We start from the raw sequence: 16575 nt of genomic DNA on the forward strand, positions 1-16575 counted from the left end.
TCGCCTTTTAGGGACTGTTGTCGGGCATTTGAAGTGGTAAGGGAAAGGGTCCAGGGACTGCTTTTATCGACCAATCAAAAATCTTCCTGACAGGTCCCCAAATATTCCCGGGCCAATGGAAAGGACGGTCCAAGATGCCTGGGCTGCTCCCGGGAGAGGCAGACCTTAAGTTGCAGCGGGAGGGGCAGGAGCTCAGAGGAGCGCTGGGCTGCGCCAGCCCCGCCCGCCCGGCGCAGGCTGGGCTGTCCCGCTGTCAGGATTTGTCTGGCGCCGCGTGCCTTCTCAGGGGTGTGTTGGGGGGAGTCCTCTGCCCGACTATCAAAATGGTTATCAAAGTGTTTGTTGCCACATCTTCTGGGTCCATAGCGGTAGGTGTCTGTTGGAGTTTGCGGGCTTTCGTCCTAGGCTGTTTTCCGAGTGGCGCAGCCTCGGAAAGGAGCGGGGATGGCCCAGCGCTGGCTTTAAATGTCTTTTTGAGGAGTGTGTGTAAGTAAACGGCGGCTCTGCAGCGAGCCTGCGCGCCCTTGCTTTCTGCGTGTGTTTCCCCGGTGCTGAGGAGGTGTGTAAGCTGGGTGTGAGAGGAGACACGAGGAAGGGGGTGTGTTTGACTCTAGACTTCTTAACAAGTGACTTGTGTCCTATTGTGTTGCATATTATGGGACCGAAGGTCTTTTTTTTTTTTTTTTTTTTGGTGGAGTGTTTTTGCCATTCATTCTGCAGGATTTAGGTAAAAGTTGCAAAGAAAGGAGAGTTGTTTAACAGTATTTGGAGCTAGAAGACTAAAACGACTCCTGGGTGTAATTCCTTGTGTGTGCAGTGTAACCCTACCAAAAGTGTAATACTATTATTTGAGGAAAATGATGTCACAGTGACAAGAACAAACATCCCTAAGGCCACAGTTTTAAATTCTCCAGGAATCCAAACAGACCGAAAATAGGCACTGAACGCCGACCCCAGAGCAGCGCTCTCCCTGGGACCAGGCTGGGAATCAGCCCTCCGCCTGTCCAATCCCAGCCTTCGTTCCGGGCGCCAGAGACCTGCCTTCGGAGACGCGGGTAATGGAGGGATGATCCCGGCTTCGGTACCGACATTTGGACCCGCATTTTAGCAGGAGCTTGGGAGGCTGCGGAGAGAAAACAGTTGAATTAATCCTGAGAGCTGGAGACCAGGGAGGGGGCTGTTTCCTTTTATATCCAGGTCCTGGATGGGCTCGGGTGACAGCTAGGGTTTCAGCAGTCACTGAGTCAGGGACGATGGTCTAGGTGAGGCGCTGGTGGGAACAGCGCCAGCGGCCGCTACGGAAGGCCCCGCTCCTAGTGCGCGCTCCTAGTGCGCGTCCTAGTGCGCGCTCCTAGTGCGCGCGGAGGATTCCGGAGAGGGAGGGAGAGGGAGCGGGGAAGGCGAGAGAAAGGAGCCCGCCTGTCGGTTCTGAGCCCCACGGATCGGCAACGGCTAGTGATTTCTAGAACATCTTCTAACAGAAAACAGTTGAGGAGACATTCCAAATGGACAACTCTGCGAAATGTTTCGTGGTTGTCGATGACCTCGGAAACTGTGAGCTGACCTGCAAGGGGCGCACGTTGTTGGGTTAGTTAGATAAAAATAACTTTGGAGGAAAATGGTTTTTGTGGGTTTTAAATACGCTGTCGATGCTCATGGCTGGGAACATCACCACTCACCTGCCCATCTTCTGCATGTTCTGCAGACCAGGTCAGAATGGGCCCGTGCATCCTTCCGGAGACAACGAATAAACTGATGGGTTTTGGAGGGATCGCGTGCTGCCCTACATGCCTTGAATTAGGTAGCCTCGGAGCATCGGGACGGGCACCGTCTGCTCCAGGGCCTTGGGAAAGCCACGTTAACTCCCTAAGCAAAAGTTTGGTGACGCTTGGAACCCTGTGACCTTGGAAAGGTTGTTTCACCTTGCCAAGCCTCAATTTCCTTATCTATAAATGAGGATACAAATCATACTTGTCCGACAGGGGGCCTGGCAGGGTGTCAGGGGCTGAATCAGTTATTAACAAGTCGCGTAATTATTAATGTTGTAATTATTAGCTCTGGTTAGTTAATATTTTATTGTTGTAAGTATTAGTTATTATAATTGTTAGTTAACAATAATCCATATTATTAATTATTCATTAACATGAGTAGATCTGAGTCTATGATGACTATTTTTTTAAAGATTTTATTTATTTATTTTTAGAGATGGAAGGGAGGGAGAGAGAGAGAGAGAGAGAGGGAGAGAGAGAGAGAGAAACATCAATGTGCGGTTGCTGGGGGTTCTGGCCTGTAACCCAGGAATGTACCCTGGCTGGGTATTGAACCTGGGACACTTTGGTTCCCAGCCCGTGCTCAATCCACTGAGCTACGCCAGCCAGGGATATGATGACTATTTTTATTTTTTTAATTTTTAAAAAAATTTCTACATACTGATTGTAGAACACCGTTTTATTTATTTTTTAAGATTTTATTTATTTATTTTTAGAGAGGGGAGGGAGGGGGGAGAGAGAGAGAGAGAGAGAGAGAAAAAAACATCAATATGTGGTTGCTGGGGGCCGTGGCCTGCAACCCAGGCATGTGCCCTGACTGGGAATCGAACCTGACTGTGATGCTTCGGTTCGTATGATGATTATTTTTATAAGCATCATCCAAAGCCACATAAATGGAAGAATTTCAGTCCTGTCCTAAAGAAAGAGAATAGACCATTTCTGTGGTGTCGGTTCCGACGACTTTTCCTGGGTGGGGGTGTTTCACCCAGAAGCTTCTCTGTAGGAGGAGGACCTCAGGGCAGATTCTGCGACTCAGGCTGTGTGGGTGGTGCTGGTCTGGAAACACTTTACTCCTTACCCTGTGTACTTCAAAAACAAATTCGCGCCGCTGACCTAGTCAACAGGGGCAGCCAGGCATTTGTGGGATGAGTGAGATACACGTAAGAGGAAGAACCAGACTGCATCTCTTTATGAGGGGTTACAGCTGTGCCCTGGGCGTTATGGCTCCACTGTAACAGTGGGTGTGAAAGCGAGGTTTTCACGGTGGGCTTTGGGTGGAGAGACCCCGGCAGTGAGAGAAGGCCTGTGCCCCTCCTCTCCTCCTGAAGGCCACTGTCACGGCTCGCTGGGGGACAGAGGGAGGGAGGACAGCCCTCACCCTGTCCAGTTTGCACAGCTCTGGAACGGCAGTCTTTGGGACAGAGCCTCACGGGGCTCCTGGGTGCCTCGGTCCTTCCTCCAGCCTTGCGTGAGTGTGGACACAGCGGGGAAACAAGGCTCCTGAGTTCGGTGGATCTGGTAGTAGACGCCTTGGAAACTGTCTTCATCCCTGGGTGCCTCTGCTTCGTTATTTTAAAATGGTGATCAGAGCTCAGGGCCAGCAAGTCAGGTAAGGGTGCTGCCGGGTGTCTGACGGAGCAGGTTCTCGCCTTGGGGTATGCATGCTTCTCCATGCACCCCCTTCGAGGGTTCTCAGCAGGACCCATGAGCAGGGCGTGCTCTGTCCGTCCTGCGGAGGAGGCAGGTGGCCAGCCTGCTTGGACAGCATCCTTCTGAGCCAGCGCGGAAACACAGGTCGCCTCTCCCTCAAGTGCGCTGTGCTTTTTACTACAGTCCAGTGACCTCGGTTGGAAAGGCTCCTAACTGTACGAGACAATAAACGGGCGAGTGTCCCAAAGATCACTCTGACACATTAGTGGGCCCGACAGCGGCCGGGTGACTTCAGGACAGAGCACGGTCACTTTTGTTGGAGTCAATGGACAGGGTAGGAAACTCTCTGAGCCAGCGCTGCGGTCCCAAAGGCTCCAAACGACACAGACCCCCAAGGACCCCCAGGTCTTCAAGAGGGGCTGTATCTCCCGGGGGCCACCATGGGCCATGGCCCTGGAGGGTGAAAGGGGCGAGAAGTAGAGGCAGCAGTGTGTCCGGTGAGAACTTCTGGGGTGCTGTGCCTGCTCCTCCCGTGAAGCTTTGAAGAGGAGACGCCCTTGGATGCCTTGTTCCTGGAGGTTGGCTCAGGAGGACACTTGGAGAAGAGCTGTGCTTTCACTGAGGGTCTGGGGGCTTCCGGAACAGAGACCCATTCTAGGGGAGGGCTGCAGGGGCGAGCCTCCCCCGCTTGGGGCGGGCATCAGGGTGTGGGAGAAGGCAGCCCTGCCAGCCAGGTGAGCTCACATGCTTGCTACTCCCCTCTCCCCTCCCCTGACCTCATCCTAAAACCCTTCTCCAGCCCTGGCAGGACTCAAGGTCAAGGGCTCCAACAGCCAGATGCCTATGCCTTTGGCCCCATTTCAGTTACTGGTGTTTGGGAGGTACCAAGGGTTACGTTTAACTTTCCTTCCCTTTCTTTTGGTGGGGGCTGAGAATAGCATTTTATACAATAGGACGCACCCAACCACCCTTGATGTCCTGAAGACACAATTGCTTGTCCTGTGAGGAATGAGAGTAAACAGGTCTTCCCTTCCATCGCCCCTGTCTCTCCGATTTTCTCCCAGAAGACATGTGAGGACTTTGGACCTTTCCCATCTATTCAGAAATCATGGGATGAAATGAAATCCCTTTGTCATCTCGCTGAGGGATGATTGATAGAGATGAAAGTAATGTTGGAGAGGTGGCAGTGGACCTTGGCTGGGCTGATTTGACTCCTGAGGGGTATTTGAGAAGGAAGGAAGGGAGACAGGGGTTTGGACAGAATAAAGGATGTTGTGTTCTGAATACTTAATTAAAGGTACACCCGCCTGAAATGCAACACCTCTACTCTTCAAAACAGCGAAATCATCTCTCAAAATATCTAAAGGAATAAGGAATGTGTTAAGTGGTGCAAGTAATTTGGACAGGTTGGAAAGTGCGTAGAGAAAACAGGATTAATGAAGATAACAGTTTTGTCCAACCAGCTGTCATCAGGTCTGATGGGATTTTGTAATGTTTCAGAAAGGGAGCCGTGAAGCTGTGGGGTCCGGAGCCCAGTGTCCAGAGGAGGGGTGGAAGGTCTGGGCCTGTTCCCCCCCCGGCCCCCTCCCCCCACAGGCCCCCCGGCACAGCCTTGGGGGAGGGCGCAGGGCTGGAGGGAACACGCAGGTCCTCCTGGGGCTCCGACACACGCGGCGCTCAGGAAGGTTTCAGCGTGCTGACCGGAAGCTCAAGAAAAACCCATTATTCCACATCATTCTGTATGACTTTTATTTTTATTTTTGCCCACACTTGGGGTACACTCTTACTGATTAGAAGTGTTGTATGGTGGCTACCAACCACCTTTAATTGATTAATCTAGGAGAATGCTTTTATTTGCAATATCCTTGCTATGTTGATGGTACAAATGTTAATTAAAAGGTAAATGTGTGATTGCCATTAAATATATGTGTATATGTAATTTATATATAATTTACTTTATGTTAAAAATCAATATTAGTTTTTTATATTTATAATGAACATAACATACACAATCAATAAACCACTCCAAGCAAATTTGGGCTTAAGCATCTAGGGCTTAAGTGTCTACATGTACCTTACTTTCCTTTAATTAAGAATGAAACACTTAATACTGAAGTCATTGATAGATTCATTCACTTTGGCAAAAATGAATAAAATAATTTTTGTTCGCATACTAACCTCCATGAAAGAAATCAGGTTTAAAACCACTTTTAATGTCTTGATTTCATCATTAGACAGTATTCAGAGGACTTAAACATTAAGATATTGGATATTTCATGTCAAAATCACTTAAAATTTTAATTTTAGTTTCAAAAAATGACCATATTTCACCTCTTTATTATCTTTATCTTGTTATATATCTAATTTGTGTCAATGAGTTCTCTATATTTTCCTTTTATCTAAATAAACAGCTTATGACCCTTTCCGATGATGAGCTTGGCACAATGTCTGGTGCAGATTAGACAATCAATAAGCAAGTGTTGACTGATCATTCAATCGATCACTCTGGAATAGGGGTGTCAAACTCATTTTCACCGGAGCCACATCAGCCTCCAGGTTGCCTTCAAAGGACTGAATGTGATTTTAGGACTGCATAAATGTAACTACCCCTTAACAGTTAAGCGAGAGCTCGGCACTGCTGCTGGGTAGAAAAAGGTGCCGGGCCCGATAAAACAAGGTGGGGGCCCGGATTCTGCCCTTGGGCCTTGTGTTTGCCCCTCTGTGCTCTGGAAGTTTCTCCCAGACGTTGTTAAAATCTGCAGCCAGAGTCTGCTGTGACCTGTTCACCAGTGTTTATAAAAGAGGGGCATCACACATTTTTGGGAGAGAGTTCTTTGACTGAAGAGAGAAAATTGTTGTAATTCTTTCTGGAAAGGGTTTCTGAGCTTTAAAGATGGCCCCTGCATGAGAAGTGGCAGTTGGTGGAACAGCCAGTCACTCGGACCCCGGCTGAGAAAAGGTGCGGCCTTCAGAGCTGGGTGTGAGCAGGGAGGGAGAAATCTCTGGGAGAACAGAATTGTTTCACTGCGTTACTCTTGTGGGGGCCGGGAGAAACGTCCCCCAGCTTTCCCGGGCTTTTTCTCTGTCCTTCCCCTGCCAATGACCTCCTCCACGTGGGATTTGTCGGTTACCTGTATTACTGAACTCCTTTTCAATGACTCATGTTCCTGTTTTCACAACTGGGACTGAGTGCATTCTTCATGTGTGCATACTTGGTACTTGAGCTTCATAGTAAATTGCCATTTTTCTTTTTTCTTCTTGGTCTTCTCCCAATCATCCTTTTTCTTCCTAACCAATTCTTACTTATTTTTCAGCCTTAAAGCTTAGCAGAGAAAAGGACTTTGACGATCTCACACAAAAGCTGTGATGAAAGCGTGTCTCTTTTTACTGGGTTGATTATACCATGATGAGTTTCAGACATTGATGAGTTTCAAACTTCAGAATTTAAGTAATCACTCTGCTTATCCTTAGAATGAAGAGGCGTGATTTTATCGTTTTTTTTTTGTTTAAATACTTTGCAAAATTATTTCCGTTGTGTATATACAGTATAGTTGGATACAGGATTTATGTAAATATAAGCAAAACATTAAAAAAACCAGTCTAATAGTTGTCTTTCTCTTCTTTTGACCAGATTAGGAAAAAACAACAAGAAGTGGTGGGCTTTTTGGAAGCTAATAAAATCGACTTCAAGGAGTTAGACATAGCGGGGGACGAAGACAACAGGCGGTGGATGAGAGAGAATGTTCCTGGAGAGAAAAAACCTCAGAACGGGATTCCCTTGCCTCCCCAGATCTTCAACGAAGAACAGTATTGTGGGGTGAGTTGTTGGATTTCTTGGAAAATTCCTCTTGCATGTATGTTTCTCAGAAATCGGTTAAAGCAGATGACTTTTGAGGCAGCCTTTGAAGGTCACAGTTTTCAGGTCATGACCTGTTTCTACCGTCCAACATCTAGATGGTAGGTCCATCGTGAATAAGCAATTACTGGAGATTTACAGCATGATGGCAACAACAAAATGATGACTCAGAAGTTCTTGGGATTAGTTTAGGCTCCTTATGTTTTATCTGAAGAACTGAGGACACTTGTTCAAACACAGTATGCCTTTAGTTGGAAGGAATTCTAATCAGCCCGGCAGTGGTCACACATGCACCCCGGGGACACAGGGTGGTTCTCCCATGTATCCAGAATGGTCTGCAGAGGTGCAGTCTTACTATGGGTGCAAGGTACATGACTGCGTAAGTGTGTAAGCGGTTTAAACCCAGCCCTGGACGTTCCGATTGCAACGGCGGTTTTATTGTGTACATTTAGTGGTTCGTTTCACCATAAAATCACTCATTCTTCAGAGTTTACAGATTCTATTCTGTAAATCAAATGGTTGGAAAGGAGGAACATATGAAAACTCAAAGGACTTTAGAACCTGAGAATTGGGAGTTATCTCAGGGGTCGTCTAAGCCTCCTCGGCCACTTTTCAGATGCTGCGATGCAAGCGGCCCCTATGTGGTTTTAGGCTTCTTGACACCCGTACGGGTGGGGTCCGCAGTAACACACTGAGCTGGTCTGAGTGGTGTCTGGCCCAGGCGAGGCCGCCCAGGCTCCCGCGAGCCCTTCTGCGACACCGTGGAAGCTGCATCACAGCCCTGGTGACAAAGATTGGCTGTAATAAAGTAGTCTGGGGGAAGATCGTTTGTATTTTACTGGTAAAGAAAAAAAAATGGAACTCTTCTGAGTTGTTGACAACTACACTACTGCACAGTTGGTTTAGGGCTGCATGCCCGGTGAAGAGCTGACCCCTGGGCGGGGCCTGAGCTGGGGGCGGAGCTTCCCTGAGCTTCAGCTTTCAATCCACAGCTCGGTTTTAGATCACAGTTTCCTCCATTTTGCCCAAACAACCTCCGCTCCAAGCCGTCCGTGATATTGTGGCTCCTGGTATCGGAAGGGCCTGAGATGAGTCTGCGCCCTCGGAAGCTACTAGAACCACAGCGGAGGAAGCCTGTGTTGTTTTAGCCTCTGCGGATCAGCCCCAAATCCCTAGGGCCAGCTGGTGAGGGAACCAGCTAAAGCTGTGAAACTCTTGGAGAAAGAAGCCTTTTACTGTGCACACCTATCTGAGTGTTAGCAATTCCTGAGCACGGACAGTGTGCGTGTGTGCGAGCGAATTCTGACTGCGTTGCAGTAGGCATATTGAAAGCGTGTAAAAACAAATGTGAAGCTCGCAGACTTCTTAACTTTGGGGATTAGTCACCTCTGGCGGAGCAAAACAACATAACCTAAATTAATGGCTAATAAGAAAGAGAGCGACTTAGGCGGGTATCCTGGCTTACAAGTGTGCAATGGGTTTAAACATTCTGTTTCTTTGTTCCAGGATTTTGACCTCTTCTTCTCTGCAAAAGAAGAGAATATCATTTATCGTTCCTGGTTTGGCGCCCCCACCAGGCTCACAGGTAGGCTGAACGCCCGCTGGGGCCCATGTAGCCGTCACAATGCAGACAGAAATCAGCATCCGAGACTGTTTAATAAACGATGACACTTAAATCAACATGATTTCAATGCATCCCCTATTTGACAAACTCTTATGCATAGAGATAATGCAAGGTTTTTATTGACACGTATTCCAAAACTATGCTTTTCATATTTTTGCTTCATTATACTTTATTATACAAAATATGAAAGTTTGACAGTACCTTTAAAAAAGAAATATCATTGCATTCCATAATCTGAAGTATGCTAATTAAACGTGTAAAAATATGAGTTCCCAGGTTGTGTTTATGAAATTTTGTTACGAGTTCTCATATATCTTATATTAGTTAATTTTATAATGATATATCACCGACTTTAATTCTTTCTATTTACAATAAATTAAGCTCTGCTTCTTTAGCCTGAGAAAGAGGGAAAAACTAAGATCTAGACTCAAGAACAAGGTAAGTTTCATTAGTTTTTTTTCCCCCTTCTGGTGAGGTTTCATCTTTGATTATGTATAATTATACTTATCAAATAAAGAATTGTGCTAATGAAGTTAATGTCACAAATTCGTCCAGTGACGATCACCCAGCCTCCCCCGCTGCGGCAACCCCTGCGTTCCTCACCTCTGCCTCACTGTGCTGGACTCTCCGTGGACACGAGACCAGCACATGTCTGTTTGATTCGTTTATTTCTTAATTCATCTGTTTGCTTGTTTGTGCCTGGCTTCATGTCTAATGAGCTATGAGATGACTGAGCCCAAATTAATTCTCACTGTAGGAGAAACAACCCAAATCGACCTTGGAGAGATGGGCTCGTCTCAGAGGCGTGTGTCTTTCATGAGTCAGCAGCCTTCGGGTAATGACATTGAGGTGTCCCAGTGCTTAGGCTGACACCTGCAGGCCTGGCCCGAACGCCTTCCCCAGGTGGTGACACGTAGACTCCACCGTTGGTTAAGGGGATGTAAGAGGCAAACACTTTTCTTTTTTTTTTTTTTAAGATTTTATTTATTTATTTTTAGAGAGGGAAGGGAGGGAGAAAGAGTGAGAGAGAGAAACATCAACGTGCAGTTGCTGGGGGCCGTGGCCTGCAACCCAGGCTTGACCCTGACTGGGAATCAAACCTGTGACACTTTGGTTCGCAGCCCGCACTCAATCCACTGAGCTATGCCAGCCAGGACTTAAACACCTTCCTTTTTAATGGATACCTTGCTGGCTTTGGCCAACTTAAATGTAGCCCATTACATATACATTATTAAGAGTGTAAAACAAGCACTAAAGGGTATTCCATGCAAGTTCATCTTTTTTTATTTGGTGTTGGAGTCGGGTATAGGAGTGTGTTAACTGGGTCACGTGAGTTGAGTTATTGCATTTCAGAGGTGGCGCCTTCATCGTAAGGTGCGTTCCTTGGTGGGGACACTCGGGACACTTGTGTCTTGGAGGGTGGAGGGAAGATGTCGCAGGCCAAGAGAAGAGCAAGTGGAAGGTCCTGAGGCAGGAAGGAGCTTGGGGAGATCTATGGCCTGCCAGGGGCCCACGTGCTGGAGCTGGGGGAGGGGCCCCCCGGGAGCCGGCAGGGGCTGGCGGGCAGTGCCGTGGACCCTGTCTTAGGGGCAATGGAGATACTGTAAGCATTTTGAGCAGAGGTAAAGGAACCTTCCTTCTTTAGTTTTGGCTACTGTGGGATAAATGGCACGAAGAGGTCAGCTATGATAGTCATTCAGATGAGATGTTTCGGCTCGGGCTAGGGTGGTGGGGATGGAACTCTATAGGAGTGGGTGATCTCGGGGTCTGTTTTGGAGGAGGGACTGATGAGACTTGCCGGCAGGCCTTTGCTAAGACCTTGGGTGCTGCCAGCTCCGCTTGGGGCTGTAGGTGTTTATGTGCGCACACGGGAAGTCCTTCAGCTATCCTTCGGGAAGACAGGCAGTTGATTTATGGAGATGATATTATTTGTCACAGTGTCTTTTTGTAGTAAACAACATTGTGGGGAAGTCAGCAAGGAAATTAATCTCCCTCAGGCTAAAAATAGACACTCTTGACAATTATGTAGAAATGTACCCTCATAAAATGATAGTAAGTACCATAAGGAGCATTATTGCTTTTAGAACATTTTTCTTGTCTTCGCAGGCTGCGCCCGACCAAGTACCAGGCTAGTGTTCCCAGGAGGTCTTTCTCAGTGCGCTCTGTCTCCATAAAGTCCACTTTCGTTCTTTACAAGCATCTGGCCACATCTGATGAAATGAGCATCATTCTTAATCCCATGCTCCACTGGAGGCCTTGGTTGCATAACTGGTTTCCAATTTTGCCCTAGTAATAGGGAACACGGATTCTCCCTGAGCCAGGGCAGATAACTCTATTGCCACAAAGGATAAAAGGGTTCAGTAAGAATTTTTAGCCCTGGCTGGCGTAGCTCAGTGGATTGAGTGTGGGCTGCGAACCAAAGCGTTGCAGGTTCGATTCCCAGTCAGGGCACATGCCTGGGTTGCAGACCATGACTCCCAGCAAATGCACTTGATCTTTCTCTCTCTTTCCCTCCTTTCCCTCTCTAAAAATAAATAAATAAAATCTTTTTAAAAAAGAATTTTTAAAGTCTGGAGGGGTCAGGCAGAGAGAATCATTGACAAACATTTTGTTTCAACTTACAAATGTAGAGTCGACTACATTGTTATGATTTATAAGAAGCTTAAGAGGAAAGACAGAGGGCTTCCTTATGTATCCAGAATATAGAGCATTAAGGTAATGTCAACAATATTGCAAAGAAAAGCTACCATCCTCCCTCATCGGTTCATTGAGTCCTGTGAATGTGTTCTTGTTCCACCGGGCCTGGGGTTAGGAGTCTCATGAAGCCACCTGCCCTTGACCGCAGCTCTGGAAACCCTGACTTAGGATTGCGAAAGCTTCTAGGGAAGCATGCAAGTAAAACTAGCTAAGAAGAATATCTCTGGGTGACTAGAGACCCGAGGTGACTGTGGATAGTTCATTACTGATAATTCCAGATGTGAAAGGCTTGATGAACTATAACAGGAATAAGGCACCTGACAAGAAAATTGGGCGGTTTCGGTGGTGTGCAAACAAATAAAAAGTCAATCCAAGAAAGTTTTACATAAAATGTCTACAAACATCATCACAAAGGCTATTTTTGAAGATATTTTCGGAGAAGACAGCCAACATTCTACCTTATTGGTAAAAATGGACGAATGCAGGAAAATTATTGCTGTAACACAATTATCTAGACACCTTCTATACTGCAACTATGTCAGGCATATGCACCATGCAGTAACCGGGAATGCTAAGCATACTCGTGCCGTGTGTGGCAGGGGTATATCGACACTATTGAGTAACGAGATGCAGTAGGTCTGGGGCAGGTCCCGACACCCACAAGTTAATAAAACTAAGTGTGCAGGTGACGGCATCCCCAGCTGAAAACTACTGTCCTGAAACGCTGCGCTTATTGAACTCATTTTGCCATTGCTCCAATTGCTTTCCACGAGAGCCCCCCTGATCATACCAGAAAATGAATAAATGCAACCTTTGATTGCGTGTCATTTTTGGCTAGATTGAAATGAAAGAAGGAAAGGCATGACCATTTAAAGTGAGTAACTGAAGTTATGGTTGATAACACGTTCCGTCGTTGTCAAATGCCAGGCCGTGAGGCACTAGGATCAGTGTCTTCTATGCATTATTTCAGGGGAGCATTGCTGAGATACCAATGGAAACTACCCAGTTATATCTGTAGCGCGATCCCCCCTAATCGGCAGAGATGAGCCCAGTCATGACAATGTCAGAGCGTGACACTTACCGAATGCCGTTGGGGTTGACTCTTCAGTGTCAGCACTTGTGCGTCCCAGTGGGTGCTGTCCGTCCTCGTGGGAGCCCCCTCAGGAAGCTCTGACATCACAGCAGCAATACCGACATTGCTCCAAAGGGGTTTCAGGCCCTGGCTGGTGTGGCTCAGTGGATTGAGGGCTGGCCTGCCAACCAAAGCATTGCTGGTTCGATTCCCAGTCAGGCACATGCCTGGGTTGCAGGCCAGGTTCCCGGTAGGGGGCACACGAGAGGCAACTACACATTGATGTTTCTTTCCCTCTCTTTCTCCCTTCCCCTCTCTCTAAAAGTAATAAATAAAATCTTAAGAAAAAAGAGAGAGAGAGAGATTTCAGATCTTGTTAGAGACCCGGAGGCATCTTCTAGCAGAAGGTGGATTTCAGGATGCATCCAGGTCTGGTGATTAACACACCATAGTTTGTCTGGATAACACCATTTTCAGCCCCAAATGACATGTGATTAGAAGTTTTGATACTCATTTTCTGAAATGATTACTGGGCTCCCCTTGAAAGCACTTTGGAGGGTGGCAAAACTTTCTAAATAAGGGCAGCATGTCCCAGGCACGTGACGGAGGGAGAACGGACAGTTCCGAGGCCTGCAGATGAAGGAGCCTGAAGGGAGGAAGCAGGGAGAAATGTGGGTGAGATCCATAAAAGACATGGATCTGGGGCAGAAACGTGTTCTGGAATTTCCTCGTTTACAACTGCAAGATAACACGGACACCATCGAGGCCCGCGCTGTTGTTCAAGAAGACCAGCGGTGGAAACACCTTGAACATGAACCAAAGCCCAGAAACAGGAATCACGAGGGGAAGTCAAGAGTCAAGAATCAGGCCTCCAACACAGCAGACCTGGTGTGTGACTCACAGGAGTCCCAGGAAGAGTGAATGATTAGAGCGATGCGGGAGGGCCTTCCGGTTGGAGACGACGCTGATTCCTGCCCCTGCGGCTCCTTGTCTCAGACTGTGCAGGGAAGCCAGAGAGGGTGCTGCCCAGGACCAGAAACTGGAGAAGAACCCCTGAAAGATGGAAAGCAAAAACGTTGGTTTGAAGAAGGAGACCCAGGTCCCAGTATGGGCCAAAGGTGGGCGAGGCTCTCAGGGCCCTCCACACCCCACGGAGGTGTGTTCCAGCTGCTGCGGCTCTGGGCCCTGGTTTGGACCAGCCTGGCAGGTGGAACCCTCTCCCTCACCTCCATGCTGCCCTTCATCTCAGCAGTGAGCAGTGGGCAGTGGGCAGTAGGGGTGCCTGCCACCTGGGTGGAGCGGCGCGTGAGCTGGGGGGCAGGCCCTGGAGCTGCTCTTCCCCAGGAGGAACAGGGAGAAGGGTAGATACTGGCGGCCAGCCCCACCCTAGTGTACCTGCCCCGGGTAGCTGCTACAGTTATCAAATGGAAGGGCTGCCTCCAGATCCATGAAGCCTTACACTCTCGGGTGGGGGTGGAGAGCTCCCCGGGGAATGCAAAATGCTGCTAATGTTGAGAACCACTTTCACTGTTGTTATTGCAATAATAGTGAAATCAAGGATGTTCAACTATCCTGGAAAAGTCTCGGAGTGTGGAAGGGGCCGTGTGAAAAAGGGGAATACTATATCTGTGAGCACATGTATCATGAGGCCACTGTGTGTGGGTGGGGATTTGTCGCCTGTCCTTGGGGCCTTCTGACGACATGTGCGCTAACCCTTGCGTTGTTATTCCATACTCATCTGAAGCTTTCTTCCTTTAAAAAAACATCTCGTTTCTCTCTGGTCCTCAAATTAGATGCTGTCCATCGTATGGATACACCACACTTTGCTTTTCCGTTCATCCTTTGGTCGCCTTTGGGCTGTGCCACCTCTTGGCTGTTGGGAACAAAGTGAACTCGGGTGTGCAATCCTCCTCCTCTTTTAAGTGTCAGCTCCTTCTAGAATCTTCTTGTGTTGGTCCATTCTTGTTTTGCCCTTTTTAAAAATGTTTTTTTTTTAATTTTCATTTAAAAATGTTTTGCCCTGAGTTCAGAGTCACCGTGTGTTGGAGGACAGGGTCCTACAGGGGACCGCGAGGCTGTTCTGCAGGTGGCGTTGTCAGTTTTTTTTTTAAGTTAACTTTTCTTATTTTTTAAAATATTTTATTTACTTATTTTTAGAGAGGGAAGGGAAGGAGATAGAGAGAGAAACATCAACGTGCAGTTGCTGGGGGCCGTGGCCTGCAACCCAGGCATGTACCCTGACTGGGAATCGAACCTGCGATGCTTTGGTTCGCAGCCTGCGCTCAATCCACTGAGCTACGCTAGCCAGGGCGTGTTGTCAGTTTTAACAGGGATGGAGCCACACATCATTTATAAGGGCACAGTAAAACAGTCCTTCAAATAGAAATGCAAGGAAAAGGAGGAGACTACAACAGGCCTATAGAACCAAAAAGGAAGCTGGAGTAGAATTAATAACGTCAGATAAAGAGGAATTCAAAGCCAAAGGCATTAACTAGGGAAAGGGGGTATTGTGTAACAGAAAGTGGTATCAGGAGCTATTTTAAACATGTATACACAAATATAATGAATACGCTTAATTTAGTAGATATGTTCAGGATATACATACACACACACAAGAATAATAATACATAGAATTAATAGAATGTATTTTCCTCTTTTACTTATTAAATAGTTTCCAAAGTTGTCATGCATTTGGTCACTTGGTCAGGAAACCTTCATAAATCTCAAAAAGGATGTTTTAGCAGACTGCATGCTTATCCCATGTATAGACTTACAATCTGAAAGGGAAACATAAAAATTGGAGAAGCAAATATACACCATTTAAAGTAGCTCCGCATTCAAGTGACAATAAAACTGATACTACAGAGCATCAAATAATGAACAAAAGATTGTTTCATACCCTAATCCCAATATAGAGCGCGTTAATCAAAAGAGCATAAAGCAGGGCATAGACCCAGCCCTTACTCTGGCTTGTAATTGACGTTTGCTGCCTTTATTTTCTTGTCTCTCTGGAGTAAGCGGTGGTGACTGTCCTCCTTATTGAGGTCACAGTGTTGTACAGATGAAATGAGGGATAAAGACAAAAAACTTGAACGTAAATGATGTTCAAATGCAAGCTATTATCCTAAAAATACTCCGAAACATTTTCAATTTATATGACGCAGGTGACAAAGCCGACCGGGGAGGAGTCTTCCCTCCCCAATGGCGACGTCGCGGGAGAGGCGCCGAGCACCGGAGGTAAGAGCTGGTGTCGAACCACCTTGCTGCGGCCCAGTTTCCTCAGAGTGTCAGCTTGGTCCTCGTCCTTCTATATCTAATCTGTCAGTCCACTTGTCTATCATCTGTCATTCTGTGTTTCCATCCATCCATCCATCCATCCATCTATCCATCCACCCATTCATCGATCTTCCCTCTCTCTCTCCTTCCCTCCCATCCATCCATCCCCTTCCTCACCCATCCATCTTCCCTCTCTCCCTCCCCTCCCTCCCTCCATCCATCCATCCATCCACCCACCCATTGATCTTCCCTCTCTCTCCTTCCCTCCATCCATCCATCCATTTCCTTCCTCCTTCCTTCCTTCCTTCTTTCCTTCCTCTCTTTTTCTCTCTTTTCTTTCTTTCTTTTCTTTCTTTTCTTTCTTTCTTTCTTTTTTCTTCTTTTCTTTCTTTCTTTTTTCTTTTTTCTTTTCTTTCTTCCTTCTTTTCTTCTCTTTCTTTTCTTTCTTTCTTTCTTTCTTTCTTTCTTTCTTTCTTCTCCTATCTAATCTTTTAAAATCTCTAAAATTATAAAGCCTCCCTCCCACAGGAACAACAGAAAGCAAACCTTGCCTAAACATGAATCCTTGGTATTCTCTTCATAAGCCTTAAATAGGTAAATTGAAACTCCACATTTGACGGTTTTACTCTCT

The 16575-nt window shown here is 47.0% G+C and overlaps 1 long non-coding RNA gene across 1 annotated transcript; it reads left to right on the forward strand.

Annotated features, from left to right (window-relative positions):
- The first annotated feature begins 211 nt into the window (after window positions 1-211).
- LOC114490706 lies at window positions 212-7164 on the forward strand. The gene is made up of 2 exons (XR_004901223.1): window positions 212-368; window positions 7051-7164. It is a non-coding gene; the product is annotated as an uncharacterized LOC114490706 (long non-coding RNA).
- Window positions 7165-16575: the final 9411 nt, after the last annotated feature.

The sequence above is a fragment of the Phyllostomus discolor genome, chromosome 2 (genome assembly GCF_004126475.2).
Source record: "Phyllostomus discolor isolate MPI-MPIP mPhyDis1 chromosome 2, mPhyDis1.pri.v3, whole genome shotgun sequence".
Classification (NCBI taxonomy): domain Eukaryota; kingdom Metazoa; phylum Chordata; class Mammalia; order Chiroptera; family Phyllostomidae; genus Phyllostomus; species Phyllostomus discolor.